The sequence below is a fragment of the Peromyscus maniculatus genome, chromosome 22, assembly GCF_049852395.1.
Source record: "Peromyscus maniculatus bairdii isolate BWxNUB_F1_BW_parent chromosome 22, HU_Pman_BW_mat_3.1, whole genome shotgun sequence".
NCBI lineage: Eukaryota > Metazoa > Chordata > Mammalia > Rodentia > Cricetidae > Peromyscus > Peromyscus maniculatus.
The window spans coordinates 55,525,290-55,542,176 of NC_134873.1; the positions used below are offsets into that span (position 1 = coordinate 55,525,290).

A 16,887-nucleotide genomic window follows, 5' to 3' on the forward strand; every position below is an offset into this window, starting at 1 on the left:
GAGAGTGAGGAAACCAGATTAATACCAAGGGACTGCAGAAAGCCTGAGTTTCTAGAAGTGAGCAGGAGTGTTTGGATGCAGAGGCCTGGCTGTGCCACACACTGACCATGAGACTTGGCAGGTCACTCAGCTCTGGCCTCAGACCCATCATCATCCGTATCATGTCTGAACCACATACCTCTGCGCTTGCTCTTCCTTCAGCCACACCCGGGAGACTGGCCAGCGGACTTCAAGCCTTAGGTCTCAGCTTAAATATCGCCTCCTCAGGGAAGCCTTTCTTGACCTCCTTCACTTGACCTCTAGCCCTGTGCTATTTCTTTTTTGAACACTTCCCACATGGTGTAACTTACGTATTTGCTTCTATCTGTCATGGCCCTCCCCTGCCGGGGTCAAACCGTGAAGGTGCAGGCTCCACACGTGCCTTGCTTATTACCATCCGGTCCTCACTGTTTAAGGACAGAGCCTGCGTATACCCGTGTTCCTTAAATATTCATTCCGTGAAATCACTGCTCTGATATTGCTGGAGCGTTGCAGTTGTTTAGTGTTTAATGTTTTCCTAAAGTTGATTTGGTTTTGTTTTCCGAGGTAGGGTCTTGCTGCGCAGCCCATGCTGGCTTCCCATGGGCTGGGATTACACGGATGCTACCACACCTGGCCCTTTCCAAAGTTCTCGGTGGGAACTTAAAGAACTGTCATTTTTAGCGTATAGATGAGGTCACTGGGACCCAAGAGTATAATGGCCATGGCAGGAGCTGGCAGCACCTGTGTGAACAGATTCCTAGCCTCAGACTATTTGCAGAGACCCAATGCTACCTCTCTTGGCACCTTCGTTTTCTGTTGTGGCGATGTTATTGTTTGTCATATTTGGCAATGTTTACACCGGACAAAGTAGGGGCCATTGTGTGCTGGTAGCGTCTGGGAATGCACAGCAGAGTCCCAGGGGAATGGCCACTGCCGTTCTTACCACAATTAGAAATTGTCAGGCCGGGAGCAGCAGCAGGTTCTACGTCTCTACGGGGTGGGGGTGGGGGGTCCTAGCACCACAGCCCCATGCATGCCCACTGTGGCCCTCCCACTCACACTGAAGTATGGACTTTCTGCAGGAAGGAGATGTGCTATGTTTAGTGAGTTTTCTGAGAAGAGATGGGTACTAGCCAGCTAGATGCCCATCCCTGGCCTCAATTTCTCCACCTTCAAAATGAACCAGTAAGTGGAAACCAGAGCAGATAACCTCATAGTTCTCTAGGGTTCTAGCTCCTCTCTGAAGGGGATTTCTAGTGGTCTGGCCTCCTGTTTCCAGGGAAGTTGAGGGTTATGGGCAGGGACTGAAGAAGTCTTCCCATCTCTTGTAACTCTCTCTCTCCAAAAAATATTCCCTTTGATCAAGAGTTGCTGTTGGGCCTGGCTCAGCCCATCTCCGTGAGTGCAGCAGGACTAACACCCTACCAAAAAAGCTGACTGTGATATGATAGAGGGTCCCCAAAAGGAGACAGCTGCGTGACCAGGAGGGGCCATGTCTCCATCTCCTGATGATCCAGGCTTCTGGGGTGAGAGAGAGCACTTAGATTGGAAAATGAATGTTTGGACACCATCACTCTACAGTGGTGGGTCGCTACCCTGTGCCTCAGTTTACACATCTGTAGGTGACTGTCCTATTCCCAACTGTTTGGATCAGAGCTTCAAAAATACAAACTGCTGCCAAGGAAGGGGTCATCGCTACTATGATTCCTATATGTGAGTATATATGGCGTGCTCAGGCCTGCTGACCACATGAACTGATTGACACCAGCAGCCTGAAAATACGGTGTCCATCAGCCTGCAGCATCGAGGGGGAAGTGAGCTAGAGAGCCAGTGAGGCCTTGAGAGAAAAAGGCTTAAATTATTGAATGAAGTCATGCTGCACTGGGGGAGGGGGTAATCATGCTCTAGGACAGAGGTGAGTCACAGTGCAGGAGTGTTGGGGAGTCACCTTGAACTTGGGCCAAAAAAGTGGAAATACTGAGACTTGAGTTTATCTGCCTTCTATCAGGTACATCAAGTTCTGGATGGCCACCCACTGGCCAGAGACATGATGTGGACAGCTCTGCCTTGCTGCCCTGGGAAGGCTTTCTGCTGGCTTCAGCCCTGCTGAGCAAAGTCCGCTTGCTCGCTGGAGTTCACACAGACTCCTTGCCAGGCCTGCCCAGAATCCTGTCTCCTCTGACTTCCTGTGTTCTTGCATAATATTTCCTTGCCTCTTGAATGGCTGGCCCCAGCGCGGGGGCAGCTCACTGGCCCTGCTGGATGGAGAATAGATGTGGAGGGCGGATGGGCGGTATCTGAATCTAACCTATGGGTGCTCTGGGTCCTGTTAGTGGAGGGCCACGGAGACAGAGCCCATCAAACTGTTTGATGGAAGATTTTAGCAGGAAGGGAGTCAGAAGAACACTGCAGACATATATACACACTCACTCGCACATGCACATGCCTCCATCTTATATTCATGAATCATCTTGCCTGTGATAAGTTGTTAATGTAGTTAAATTGTTTTCTTCTGATCATAAAAAAAATATGAATTATTCCCATGCAAGCCATACAAGAAGCCTTAAGGTGAAAATCACCAAAGTTCTACCACCCCACTATAACAAGCTCTGTTAACGGAGAGAACATAGCTTCTCCTATGTCAGGAACACTGACTGGTACACGGGCTATGGGACATGGGTATTATTAGCTGTATTAAGTTCTGCTCAGAGGTGCATCTTCATGAGACTCCTGTTTGGTGCGTTTCCAGACTCAAAAAGCAAGTGGTAACCAGCCCAACAATTATTCTCAAACCTGAAAAGCAACGTCCCTCCTGAAGTTCTGACCACAATGCTGCTGTCCCAGAAGTAACTGCAAAATAAAAGGGTACGAGCCTGCGTAGGCCTTTCTGTAGGCTTAGAATAACTCACATGATCACACGGGAGGAGACTGTGCCGATGACAGATCCAAGGGCTGGGCCAGGTCTCACTTTGGGGAAAACGATCTTTCACGAGGACCGCGTGTGCGCGTTAAGCAAGGAGCCCACTAGCTGGAAGAACAAGTTTTGCTTTGGTGGCTTCCCTGTGCCCAAGATTTTAAAGAAGCTCCCTGTAAATTTTCCTTGGCGATCACCCTCCTGAAAATTTGTAACACAATCCATGTCTTTAAAGAAGTGACCTTTCCTGGTCCAGTACTGTTATGATGATATGAGAACATGGAAGCACTTGATTATTAAAAACAAAAACAAGCTGTAGATACAGGGTTTCTACCTTGCCTCTGAAAACTGTACTTTCTTAAGGGTGGTGATGAGCATTTGTACTCTACATGCTGAAAGGGTAGCAGATCCACGGTAAGCATCAGCGCAGTGAACACTCCGGTACTGGATTTGGGTGTCTACGGCATTTGCCTGTTTGGATTGTCCTTTAAACTGGATTAATATCTCCCAAATTGGTCCTGGAGATTGCACCCAGGGCCTCTCGAATTGTTGCTAGGAAAGTGATCTACCACTGAGCCACATCCTCTGCATGTGTGTATATATGTATGTATGTATGTATATATGTATATATATATATATATATATATATATATATGCTAAAAGTTCCAGTTTGAGACTGGGCTTAATTACTTGCCATTGGGAATTGCTTGTAAGGTTTGCTTTTGAGGCAAGACAAGTTGTTTCCTAAACTCTCTGGCTTAAACTTTTTACCTAAATCAAAAAGCCAGAGAATGTCTCTCAGCTTAAACACATTTACTTTAAACCTCTCAGGCAGCTTTTTAAACAAAAACTTGCTACAAAACTTGGCAGCAGTAGACTGCAAGGATTTACCTCATTTTGTTGATAGTCGCCGGCAAATGATCTATTGTAACAATTTGCATAATTATAGTCTCTCCTTCAACTTATTCACCCTGCACTCCCTATTCTAGATTTACTGGCCAGACTGTTATTACATCAAATTCCTTGATGCTGTATTCCTGAGGAATGATGGGACTAAGAGTTAAAGAGAGGAATTAATGATCTTGGTCTGCTTTTCAAAATCTTTGGCACGGACTAATTTAGCGAGTGAGTTTTGAGACTGCTCTCTTTACTCGGTCAGTACCTGATTTTGTTGGATTCCGGGTCGCGCCTGCGCATTCGGGAAGCAGGGAGGGACAGGACGCCTGAACCGGCAGTCAGAATTATGAAACAGGACTTTGTTAAAATTGATAGGTCTGTACAATGAACGTGCGGCAGCTGTTGGCATGGCAACTCCTACGTGGCAAAGTGCACGGAGCTCGCAGATGACTTTAGCAGTCCTCCGTGTTAATTTGATAAATGGCTTTTTTAATAGTAGTTTGTGGGCTAATGGAAAGGTTGAAGCAAAGCCTCATTAATGGGAGGGAGGATGGGGCGTTTGAAGCCGCTGGGTGAAGCTGGAACTCCACAGCCAAGTCTCCATCTTCAGCTAAGTGTCTCTTTTCACGGGAGATGAGCTTCAAGTGTGGCAAACCCAAGTCCAGTAGGAAGCTAGCTGCCTTGAAAGTAGGCATCCGCCCTAGTTTTCAGCTTTAGGCATGGAGAGGTTTCAGGGTCGTCTTGTTCAGCATGTTTCCTTTGGGTGGAAGTTTATCTTAAGGAGCTGTAAGATCTTTGCATTGTGTTTTCATTTGCCTCAGTGGTGATGGGACAGGCGGCATTATCGCGGCTGACATGGCTGGCTATTTTAGTCATGTTTGGTTGGTTAGTTTTTGGTTGTTTGTTTGGATTCTGAGAGGGGTTGTTGGTTTATTTTTGTTTCTGGTTTGTTTGTTGACACAGGGTCTCCAGCAACCCAGGCTGGCCTCAAGTGCCCTATACAGCTGAGGATGACCTTGAACTTCTGATCCTTCTGCCTCCACCTCCAGAGTGCTGGGATAATAGTCATGAGGCACCGTACCTAGATTGTGTGGTACAGGGCACTGAATCCAGAGCTTCCTGCTTACCAGGCAGCAGGCACTCTGTCAGTTAGCTTTGTCCCTTCCTGGTTTCAGCCATTTTCAATTGTACAATTCAATGGTATTAACCACACACACTTTGCCATGTTGCCATCACCTCTGTCCATCTCAAGGACCCTTTCCTCATCCCGCGTTGAAACTCTGCATTCATTGAACAGTAGTTCTCTACTCCTGCTCAAACCTGCCCCTGGTAACTACCATGCTACGTTCTCTGTGACTATGACAGTTCAAAGGTACCTCATATAAATGAAAATATAAAGTATCCTTTTGTGTCTTGATTTTTTTTCACAACTTTAGCAACTTTTTGTTTTGTCCATGTTAGAGCAATGATCAAAACTTCATTTCCTTTTAAAACTGGACAATACATTGTATGTATGTACCGCATGGTATTTATCTACTGATCATCAAGAGGACATTTTGGTTGTCTCCCTTTTAGGCAGTTGTGAGCAGTGTTCTGTGGGCGTGGGTTTACCAACCTCTGCTTGAGTCCCTGTTTTTAGTGTTTTAGGGCATATTAACTTAGAAATGAGACTGCCAGGTCATACAGCAACTTCATATTTAGTCTTCGAGGCACTGCCATACTCTCTTCTGTAGCAACTATACTATCTTGCATTCCGAGTAATGCTCGAGGGTTCTGGCTTCTTCGTATCCTTGCCACCCATTAAATTCTGGTGTTTAGTCTGTGTAAAGTGGTTTCTCATTTTTCCTAATGATTGCCAATGTATTTGTCATTATAGACATGTGGCCCTGGCACCCCCCCACATGTGGCTTGGGTGGGACTGGACACCACTGACCCATTGTTTATGCCTATGAGGCAAATGAGGCTTTTCAAGGTAATGTTGGGGGGGGGGAGTGTAAGGAGGGAAGGAGAGCCCATGTGATCTCCATCTCTGGTTTAGGCACCTCTGGGGACCTACTGTGAAATAGATGAAATAGAGGCCTTTGAGACTTACATGGCAGTCACTCTCTGAATAAGTTTCAACCCAAGCAAGCATGCGGTAGGCTGGCTTTACCCTGGTAATCCCTCCTTGTTTAGTATTTCAGGTGGGGGTGAGTATTCCTCTTCCCAGGAAACAAGCGTTGTTATCATCTGTTATAGGAACCTGGACCCATTTTCTTTCCTCTTCTTGGAGAAAAAATAAAAATCACCCAGACATCTTGCCAAGCCCTTGCTTAGGACTTTGAACCATTATGCTATCAAGTTTTCCTACTTAAAGCAATATATAAGTCTCTCCTCTTCCCCACTCCTGGGATGTTAAATTGGCAGCCTAGCTTTAGAACTTGTGGGATACCTTCTGTGAACCTGAAAGAATGTCTAGCCATTTGTAATGGATGGCAACCTAGGCTCTGTCCTCAGAGGAAGTACTACAGGACTTCTAACTAAAGAACTCTTCCTTAAAACAGACGTCAGCACAGAAGCACACATGCAAGCCATACGGGGGTCATCTAAACTCAGAGTGCAGCCTGGGGAGATGGCTTAGTGGTCAAGAGCACTCGTGAAAGCAAGAGGATCTGAGTTTGGATCACCAGCATCCATGTAAAAGCTTGGCCCTGCATGTCTATGACCCCTAGGCATGGGAAGGCAGAGACTGGCAGATTCTGGGAGTTCATTGGCCAGTTGGCCTAGCCAAAAAAGGCTACCTTCAGATTCCTTGAGAGATGCTGTCTCAAAACATAAAGTGAAGAGTGATAGAGAAAGATCAGAGCCCATGTGCATTCACATGCATGCGCACACGTGCACCCCCCCCCCCCCCACATACACACACTCCAAAACACCTCTGCGTGCTGGATGTCCTCGGAGTTTCTTATGGAAGAAGTCTGAGGTTTTTGCCTTTCTGTCAAATTCCGGGAGACACTGACATTGCTGGTACTCAGTCCAGACTTGGAGAACTGATGCTTTACGTTGACACTGAGAAATGAGGAACAAGACAGCAAGAGGCCAGATGACTGGCATCTTCAACACTATAGGGAACAGAGCTTGAACTTGATATGGGTGGGACTCTGAAGCACCTGCTGGAGCATCCCTCTGCCACCTTTCCAAGGATACACAGTATTAACCTATCATAGCAAAAGGTGACCTTGGAGGCCTGCTGCTCACAGCCATACCCATTGGAGCTGCCCTTTGCTACAACAGCCAATGATGGCTGAACAGAAGACTTCATCTAGGCTCCAATCGGAGCTGCATAGGAGGCAAGTGTTTGGTAGCTTGGAAATGTGAGGGACGTGGCATCCTCAGATTGGGCTAGGCCTGAGCAGACCACAGCACGAGTCTGGGACTCGGGCAACACAGGGCGCTTACAAGGTTGAAGACGTAGATGAAGTTACTGAAGACAGTTTTGTTGTGGTGGTTTGTTTTGCTTTGTTTTTTTACGTTTTCAAGTTTTTTTCTTAACTCACTTCTCCTGTGTTCCAAACATTCCATTATTTGGCACTCAATATAGTGACAGATATTAAAATCGTGCTCAATAAATACTTGCTAAGAAAGGTAAACATAGTAGGTGCCAGAGGCAGCTATGTGTAAATATGATGAAATCTTCAACCAAAGAGCAGAAGGGATAAACAAGATCAAACAAGAGGATAGCACCTTGAATTTATGAGACACATTTGGCCCTGAAGTCATCCTCGGGTTTGTGTCTTTTCTGTGTTCCTAAAACATGAAATGAATGTACACACACATACATGCCATGCATACACACAGACACAATAAAAATCATAGAAGACATTTTAAAAAACTCATGAACTGTAGTGGCTGTTGCCACCGTTCTGTCCCTGGGATGCTCACTACATGTTTTCCACAAGGAGAGGATGAAGCCAAAGTGGGGTTTTGTGTCCTTCAGGAGTCTCCTAAGCAATAGCTGTGATTCTTCTGGCTTCGGAAATAACCTAATGCCATCTTTCAGACGTTTGTGCCAACCCACACGATGCCTGTTCCTCCTTACCACCAATAACAAATATTTAGTCTGTGACCATTGTGTATATGGGGTGATCTCTTGTCTCAGGAACTGTTTATAAGCAGCTTAGAAGCTGGGGGGGGGCTAGGGTGTGTAGCTCAGTGAGAGTGTTTGCTCAGCAGGCACAGGGCCCTGAGTTTGATCTTTAGCATGGGGTCAGGGTGAAAGGAGCCAGGCAGGGCAAGATAAACTATGCTTTTGATGATGACGGTTGTGTGTGTGTGTGTGTGTGTGTGTGTGTGTGTGTGTGTGTTCCTCTCCCTGCATCACTTACTTAGTAAGGCATAAGTATAGTAAATATTATATGTCAATATTCACTATATGAAACATTATCTCTAAGTGCAAATTTAATTTATGAAAAGATAAAACATCCATGTCTACTGGGGAGGAGAGGTGTCTGCAAATAGACGGTTGCAGGTGAACCAGAATGCTTTCAGGAGCACAGATGCCCTACTTTGGCTATATGTCCAGTGGTGGAGAGGAATGAGAAAAAGGTTAGAATAAAAAATGGACATCCTTGGGCAACACCCAGATGCCATGGGGTTTCCACATCAAATTGTATTTCATATTTAAAAATTGTTTTGTATGCTGGGAATCCAATGTAGGGCTTCACATATACTAAGCAAGTCTTTTTCCACTGACATCTGCCTGTCATGATATGTTTTTAAAGTCACACACTAAAATCACTTACAGGAATGGGTATCTGGCTGCAGCTTATAAAAGACTTCACAAGAGTGGCACAGTCCATAATTCGGAGCCGTTTTGTTAAATGTCAAGACTACAGAAACCTAAAGCCGATTAATATCTCTGCTTTATGCTGCAAATGGGTTGGGCTAAAGCCAGGCTCACAACCTTCCCTGGTCTTACTTTGCCTCCTGTAGGGTACCTTCGGGTACCGGCTGTTGCTACAGTGTTAGATTAAGCAGAGAGGGTCCTTAGTAGGGAGGCATGTTCAGGGGCTCATTGAAAGAGGAGGAACAGGGTATAACTTGGGGTGGGCTAAACTTTCCCAATTGAGCGGGGAGATTTCCAAAGGTCAGGTCTTTGTCAGAGCCCCCTCCTACTTAAAAGCCCACCTAAGTCTCCTAAGACCCACTGGATCCAGTGCTCTCTGCTGGGCAATGGTTCTGTATGCTTAGGTCAGACACTTAGAGATAGGGGCTGTGGAAACTATTACTGAGTTACATCAGAATATTAATGTCCTGTGGAGGTTTTTAGGTCATTACCTTTGGAGGGAAAGCTATTTTGTTGTCCACTGGAGATGGGAGGAGAGCATAAAGCAAATTCTGCTGATGTGGGTGTTCACTTGGGGCCAAGGGACAGGGAGAGGCACCAAGGGTGTGCTTCCTTTATGGCAAAAGCCTACTGGCCTCTGTTTAAGAATATCCTGTAGGCAGGTGAAGGGTGCCATGACTCATTTTGTGCTGACTTCCTCTTGGTTCAGCTGAGCATAGCAAGTCAGGTCAGAAGAGGTAGGCTATCTGGGACTGGTCAGCCTTTCTAGTGGTCATCAGCAAGACTCTGGCCTGGGTGCTGGTGGCACCAGACAGAGGATGAGTTCCATAAGCCATTTTCTCTATACTTTGCAAGTTATATAAAACTCCATTGTATTGGCTAATATTAATGTACACTGTAAATATGTGTCTCGGCCTAAGAGGCCTTCTGATTGGTTTAATAAAGAGCTGACTATCTAATAGCTAGGCAGGAGAGGATAGGCAAGATTTCCTGGGAAAGAGAGGAAGAGGAGGAAGAAGTGTATGGATTTAGCCAACCAACTTGGAGCAAGTCAGATGTGCCGTACTAAGAAGAAGTAACCGAGCCACATGACAAAACATAGATTAAAAAATATGAGTTAATTATGTTATAAGAGCTACTTGGGAAAAAGCCTAAGCTAAAGCCAAGCTTTCATAATTAATAAGTCTCTGGCTCATCATTTGCAGGCTGGCGGTCCAAAGATAGTCCAACAAGAAAGCTTGTTGTGCCATTGGGCTATGCTCTCTCGGTTCAAGTGTGCCTTATGTCCACCCATGTCTGGTGTGTGCAAGTGAAAAAAAAATTGAAATTCTCCTGCCGTGGTTTTTTTTCAGAATTCACACTAGATCTTTTTGTTTTCAAAACAGAGATCAAAGAGATAGAAGCAGAAACCCAAGATGTTTAAGGTTAGCAAAAGCCAGCCCCTGCTCATCATTTAAATCCTAAAGAGATAATCTCCCAGGCTACTGTGATTAGTCCCTACCGAGAAAACTGGCTATTCTTCCCTAGGGAGAGTCTGGCTTAATGTAGGTGCTGTTTGGGCTGTCTGACAACAGGGGGATGATCAAGATGAAAAGGAAATGATCCTGTGCAGGGCTAGTTCCTCCAGGCACCCCTTACCCTCCACCCCCACCCCCTTGAGAGCAGTCTCCTCTCCTGGGTGGATTTCAGAACCACTGGAATCTTGTCTTGTTGTCCACCAGCAAGGAATCAACTTTTACTCCCGAGGAGGAGCTGGGGAAGTAAGAATGATGCTTTTCCTTGTCGGCTTCCAGGCCCAGGTGTGTATGATCAAGAGTGACTACTTCCGGGAGCAGCGCCGCTTGAGCATGAGGGCTGAGATGAGTCCGCAGAACGACAGCCCGTGAATGGGCGTAGAAAGGAGTGGCTGCGTCACCTGCCTGGGGGATGAGCCACCCATGTGACTTCAGGGTTGTGCAAGACTTGGGCAACATTTGGCCAGGGTGGAGAGGTCTTGGCAAAGGCGTTTTCACTCCTAATAGATGCCTATCTCCTCCATGGGGGATAAACAAGTATTAGGAGATCTGTACAACATCTTAGATGACATGGATTGCCTTCTCAAAAACCAGTGGAGTTTTATTTGCTAAGCACCCATGATAGGGGGAGCATTGGGCTGAAGACCTTGGAAGGTTAAAGATGGCCTCCCCTGTCCTTCCTGTGGCAGTTATGGGCAAGTGGAGGGTAGGTAGAATGAGACAAGGTAGGAGACAGTCAATGCCAACATATGAATATGGGACAGATGGCTTTAGAACTTTGGGAGAGGAGTCATAGGGCAGAATGGTGGTAGGCTTGCATGTTTTAGGGATGGAGTACCTGAGTTCAAGTCTTGGGTCTGCCTCTTAGCTGAGGTGTCTTGGGAAAGTAGTGTTTAAACTACAACCTGGAGGCCATTGTTGTACTTGAATCAGAGGGTAGTGGCTTAGTCACCATAAAGGTTGGTCCCAGCTCCAAGACACCAGAGGAAGAGCTGTATTAACCTTGAGTTTTGGGCTTAACCAGTCTTCATCCTCATCTATACAGTAAAGGGGTAAGATCAGATAAATGGTAACATTTTGTTTACTCTAAAATGAGATGATTCTATGGTTGAATAAATATTAAGTGTCTGTTGTATGTTCCAGTACTGAACTGGGCATGCTTGAATAGTAAAAGTAGACAATAGGGGTCCCTGTCCTGAAGATCTTGTCTACATGAGGAAAGGGCACTAATACACAGAACATTTGAGAACATTAATGATTAAAAGCTTGGAAACACAGCTGAATAAACAATTCAACTGCCAAGAGCACTGGCTGCTCTTTGAGAGGACTGGAGTTCGATTCCCAGCACCCACATGCTAAGTCACAGCTGTCTTTAAGTCCAATTTGGAGGGATCTGATGCTGGCCTCTATAAGCATGAGGTGTGCTTATGACACATATACATATAGGCGGGCAAAACATCAATACACATAAAACAAAAGTAAATAAAATACCCAAATACTTGAGGCATGAATCTGAAGACTATTGCAGTAAGAAAGTTCAGAGTGAACCAGAGTGAGGAGACTCTACAGCAACCATCCAACTTGTGAGTCACAGCCCAGAATTCTGACACTCGAAACATTGGCATTAATATCGAAACTGTAGAAAACCAGCCACCTATTTGGAGCCTTAGAAAGACCCAATTTTGTAATAGCAGTATAGACTGAAAGTATGAAGTGGTCCAAACTGGTTCCTTATATGTTCTTGGATGTTCATTCTATCGGAACAGTGTATCTGACCCAAGATAGGCACAGAAGAATTCACTTTCCAATGACTGGGAAAATCCAGGGCTCTACATTTTTCAGATTCAACAACAGGCAGTGTTCTCAGCCCCGCCTCTAGAGGGCAGTGCACAGACAATACCTGTCTCACCATAGTTTGGAGAAGCGCTTCCTATGGCCCTATCCTTCTGGGGCCAGATTTTTCTAAGATGAATTCTCCCAGTGCCTAAGCTTTTCCTGTCTTGGAGGGAGGGGAGTATAGACATTCCCTCCCCTGCAGTATCCACGTCTACGGTTTGAGGAAACCCACTCGAGTTGGTTTCATAACAAACCAAACCATAGTTCCTCAGAGTTCATATGCAAATTGGTAGACCCGGGCAACATGGGAATGAATAGTTTGCAGACTCCTACTGGCTAGAATAGTGGAATAAAAGATAGTTCAGGTCATCTCGGTTAGAGAATTGGGACAGGTGAGCAAGAAACTTGAGCAGGTCTTGATGAGTGAGAAGAGGCCATGTTGGGAGATAGATAGGTGGAGGTCTCAACTACCTCCCATGTCACACTCCCTGCCCCCAACACACACACACACACACACACACACACACACACACACACACACACACACACACACCTTTCCACTAGCCAAGCATAGCAAGTAGTCGATGCATTTTTTATTCTCAGGGGGGAAATGAGATGGAAACAGCGGATGAGGTGGGTGAACTCCCTGGTCTTGCCCTCTCACTGGTAATTCCCGCTCATCTCCCGAGAAGTCCGAGATGGCCTTGCTCCACGCTTCAGTTCAGCAGACCACAGCTTTCTACTGAGTCTCTTTCCTGGTGGAGACCCCAGAAATCCTGGTGCGATGTGGCACAAGGACATGCCACCCTTGCCATGAGAATACCCCTTCACGCAGGCGCCCAAAGCAGTAGGCAGGGTGGAGGGAGTCTTGGGGTTCAGAGAGGGACAGTGATTTGCTGCTGAAGCCCTCTGTTCTGGACAGAAACCCGCCTTCCAGGAGGCCTCCTTAAGAACTGCTCTCCCAAATGTCAGCCTTGTCTCGTTCCCGTCCCCTCCCCTTTTTGTTCATAAAAAAAGCCATTTTCTTCCAAATAAGCAACCTCCAAATATATGAAATAAACATTATTTCTAATGAGCCTCTGGGAAAGTGCTCACCTTTGAACTCAGCTGAGGATTATGGGGGAAAGAAAAAGTCGGAGGAACTTGATAGAGTATTAGAACTTCCTGGGTTTTTAAGCTGGGTTATGTATTACATTTCTTTTCCTTAATAAGGACGGGTCCAGAATTCTCTCCAGGATAACTAGGCCATGTCTGAAAGTAGAGACCTGGGATTGGTTACTGACCCTAGTTTAGGGATTATTATCTGGGTGCTAGGCAACAATAGGGTAGGAGGCCCTGTTTCTAGAATGTTCTTTCTTTCCAAGGACTCAGAATCTTTTCTGATGGTCCCTGAGGGGAGTCTGAGCCGGGGAGACCTAGGAAGGAACAGGATGATGCTTATGGGATTCACACAGCTAAAGGGGAGTAACTGAGGGATTGTCCTACCAAGACAAGCTCGTTTGCCCAGAGACCTCGCCTCTTCGAATAACAGAAATCATCTTCTGAAAGACACACTCTCAGCCTGGGTTGCCTCTGCCTGCTTGTCTGGAGTACTACACGTCTGAGTCTTCCCCAGCCTCCTCCTCAGAGACAAGAAGTTCACTTCCAGCCACTGGCATAAATCATTCCCAGAATGACTTGAATCTGACTAAGGATGTATCACTATAACTCCAGCAAATCCCGATTAAGGTCTCCAAACATTCATGCCCTGTAGCAGGAATTGTTCTTTCCTGTTCTTAGCATCTTCCTTCATGCTTTCATTTGAAGGCTTTTTTTTTTTACTCACGCCTAAGTCGAATAAGCTGCGTCACATCCTACTGTCCTCTAGGACCTGAGCATGACTGGAGTTCCCAATCCCCTAGAGAACGAGAGCAGAGATCAAAGGCTTTCCAAAATCTAGGAACATGATGGTCTTTGCTGAGCTGCACTTAACCACTTCATGGCATGAGCTGTCTTTTTGTTTGTAATTTTTTCCTTCCTTCAATGCTTGCACACGAAGTAAGGCCTGCATAGATTACTTCCCTGGATGGAAACGATCCCATGCGTACCTAGTCTTCCCCCTGCCAAGCACCTGTTCAGCGGAGCCCAGCCTTCACAGCGAGGCATCCCGCCGCGAGCAGTTTCTCTGATGGATCTGAGGTTTGCCGGGGCTTCTCTAGAATTGGCAACTTAGCTGTGAGCTCAGAAATCTTGGCTCTGGCAAGGCTGGGTCTCTGCAGTAAAATGGGCGCAGTGCCCATGGAGATAATCTCCTCTTGTAATATCCACACAATCATCTCATTGTCGAATCGCAAGGAATGCAGCAACAGAAGATGTGCCTGCCACAGTGGGGCTGCCCGTGGCTCAGTGAGCCACTCTGCTCCCAGCTGAGGGCACCTTGGGACACCTCAGAGCTTCAATCCCATCACCCTGAACATCGTCTGACTCATAAGGTGTGGGCTCCTACGTAAGCCCACACCTACCACCTGAGCCTCCCCAGGCCCGACAGTGCCCTGTATTCCGGCTAACTCCTGTTTGTTGTTGGAAACTCAAAAGAGAAAAATCCCCTCTAGCAACTTCCTCTTCTGGTTATGTGCCCCCTTCTTGTCCCCAGAGCGCTTGCTGCTGACTTCTGCGCTGGCCGCAGGAGCTCCAACACTTTGGAGTGCTCTGCAGGCGTCAGACACTGTTCTGAGAATGTTACAAGTCCGGTGTCGTTCCTTCCTCTGCAGCGCTCAGTGGAGCAGAGGCCTGTCAGGAAAGCTAAAGTAACTTGCCCTAGTTCAGAGCAAGCACCCCGGCCCTCAGGCCCAGGCTGCCCCCGCTGTCCGCTTGTCTGGCTCCCGCACTAGGCTTTGTCCTCTTAAAGGCAGAGGCCCATGTTACCACCTAGTAGTTAGGCACTTGTGGATGATGTTCAGTAAGCCAAAGCTCACCACTCACCAACACCTGGTGGGATTTAAATTCCAAAGAGCCATGTGGTTTACAAAGCCCCAGAAATGCAAAGGAGCCCTTAGCTTTTCATGGTAGCAAAGTTGGGGTGTTGTTTAATCTGTTGTTGTTATTTATTTTTTGATTACATCGAGGGGGGAAGAGAGAGAGAGAGAGAGAGAGAGAGAGAGAGAGAGAGAGAGAGAGAGAGAGAGAGAGAGAGAGAGAGAGAGAGAGAGAACATCACTGCACATCCATGGAAGTCAGAGGACAACCTATGGGAGTCATTTATCTCTTCTATGCTGTGGGTCCCAGGGATCAAACTCCTCCAGTCTTCAGATTGGTAGCTAGTGCCTTTGCCTGCTGAGCTGTCTTCGCTGGTCCAGGGATGGTGCTTTCAGGCTCTGGTTGCTTCAAAACTCTTTTTCTGGGCAGTGTAGACAGAGCTGTGGGGGTTTGGCAGACTGCCGTGGTGGAAAGGACAATGTTTTTGTCGGAACATTGGGGGCCATTAGAAGTTATTTCAACGAAGTCAAAGCTTCATCCGACATCTTAAAAATAATTAAGGGAAGCAGCGAGCAGGAGACCAGGAAAGAGGATTTCATCCAGTGGTGCCGGACGGGCGAGCCTTCTACCCATTAACAGGTCTTGGAGTGTCTTAGACATAGCTAACGGACAACTCAGGCGAGCCTCCGGGGTCACACAGTCCCCCTTCAGGGTCACACAGCTCCCCCCTCCACTCAGGTCTCCCCATGCTCAGGATCATTTGCCAGATGGTTCGGTGGGACACAGCCCTGCCTCTGAGGCTGCAGGTTCTCCGCGGGTTTTACAGCCTCTCTCTGCCATTTCTCACACAGTAGAATCATGCAAGTGGCCGGTCACTATGTCGTTACTGCCTCTTCCTGAGGCAGGGGGTGTTACAGGCCTAGAAATCTGCCCCTGCTTTGGTAGCTCTGCAGAGAGGTTCAGGTCCCCCCAGCTGCTTGGCCTGGGGACAAGATCTCGTGGGAAGCCCGTTCCCCGTCACCTGTCAGCATTAATAGTCGCAAACAGTGTTGCATAGAGAAAAAAAAAAATACCAACTTGTTTTCTTTTTGACTGCTGGGCTAGATAATGATGTCAAAATGAGATTATCCCTAATAACCGTGATTTACAGAGGTTGTTGACCACCCCAGGAGCAGAGACTTGCATTAGCAGGTAGACAGATAAGGGAAGCAGCTGGCTGCACCACCTCCTCCCGGGGGCACGTGTGTCTAGGTCTGGTATGAACTGACGGCTGGCAGTGGAGTGTAGGTTTTTTTAAAGGAGACTCAGGCTAATGGAGAGAATTTGTTTTAAGTGTTGCCTATTCCTTAAAACTAATTAATGATTTTGAGGTTGTCACTGAGGGTTTTTTTTTTTGTTGTTGTTGTTCTTTTTTGTGTTTTGTTTTTTATGTTTTTCTAGACAGGGTTTCTCTGTGTAGCTTTGAGCCTTTCCTGGAACTCACTTTGTAGCCCAGGCTGGCCTGGAACTCACAGAGATCCGCCTCTCTCTGCCTCCCGAGTGCTGGGATTAGAGGTGTGCGCCACCACCGCCCGGCTGTCACTGAGTTTTATACCTGCTTGTTTTGGTGGTGTTTCTTAGAGTCGGGGGTTGTGTTCAATCGCTTGTGGGATGTTGACTTGTCCTATTTTCTCACCTCCATGTTACATCACTAAAAGAAGGTGGGAACTCTGGCCAAGCTCCAGCATTCTCCCTGCCAGAAATGACTCTGAGGAGGGAGGGCACCCACACATGTGATACAAAGGCTCTGGACAACGGACGATGCTGAGTGGTAGATTGTTCTATCAAGGAACTGGGTTCTTAGGAAAGGGCTGGGGAGAGGGTAGCCCCTGTCTGGGCTTGTTGCCCTGCACCAGTGGGTGCTGATTGGCAGTTGGCTCACTGAA

The 16,887-nt window shown here is 46.8% G+C and overlaps 1 protein-coding gene across 1 annotated transcript in view; it reads left to right on the forward strand.

Moving 5' to 3' along the window:
* Positions 1-16,887, forward strand: part of Epas1 (endothelial PAS domain protein 1) — an 85,025-nt gene that overhangs the window by 14,117 nt on the left and 54,021 nt on the right. The gene's annotated exons all lie outside the window — the stretch shown is intronic.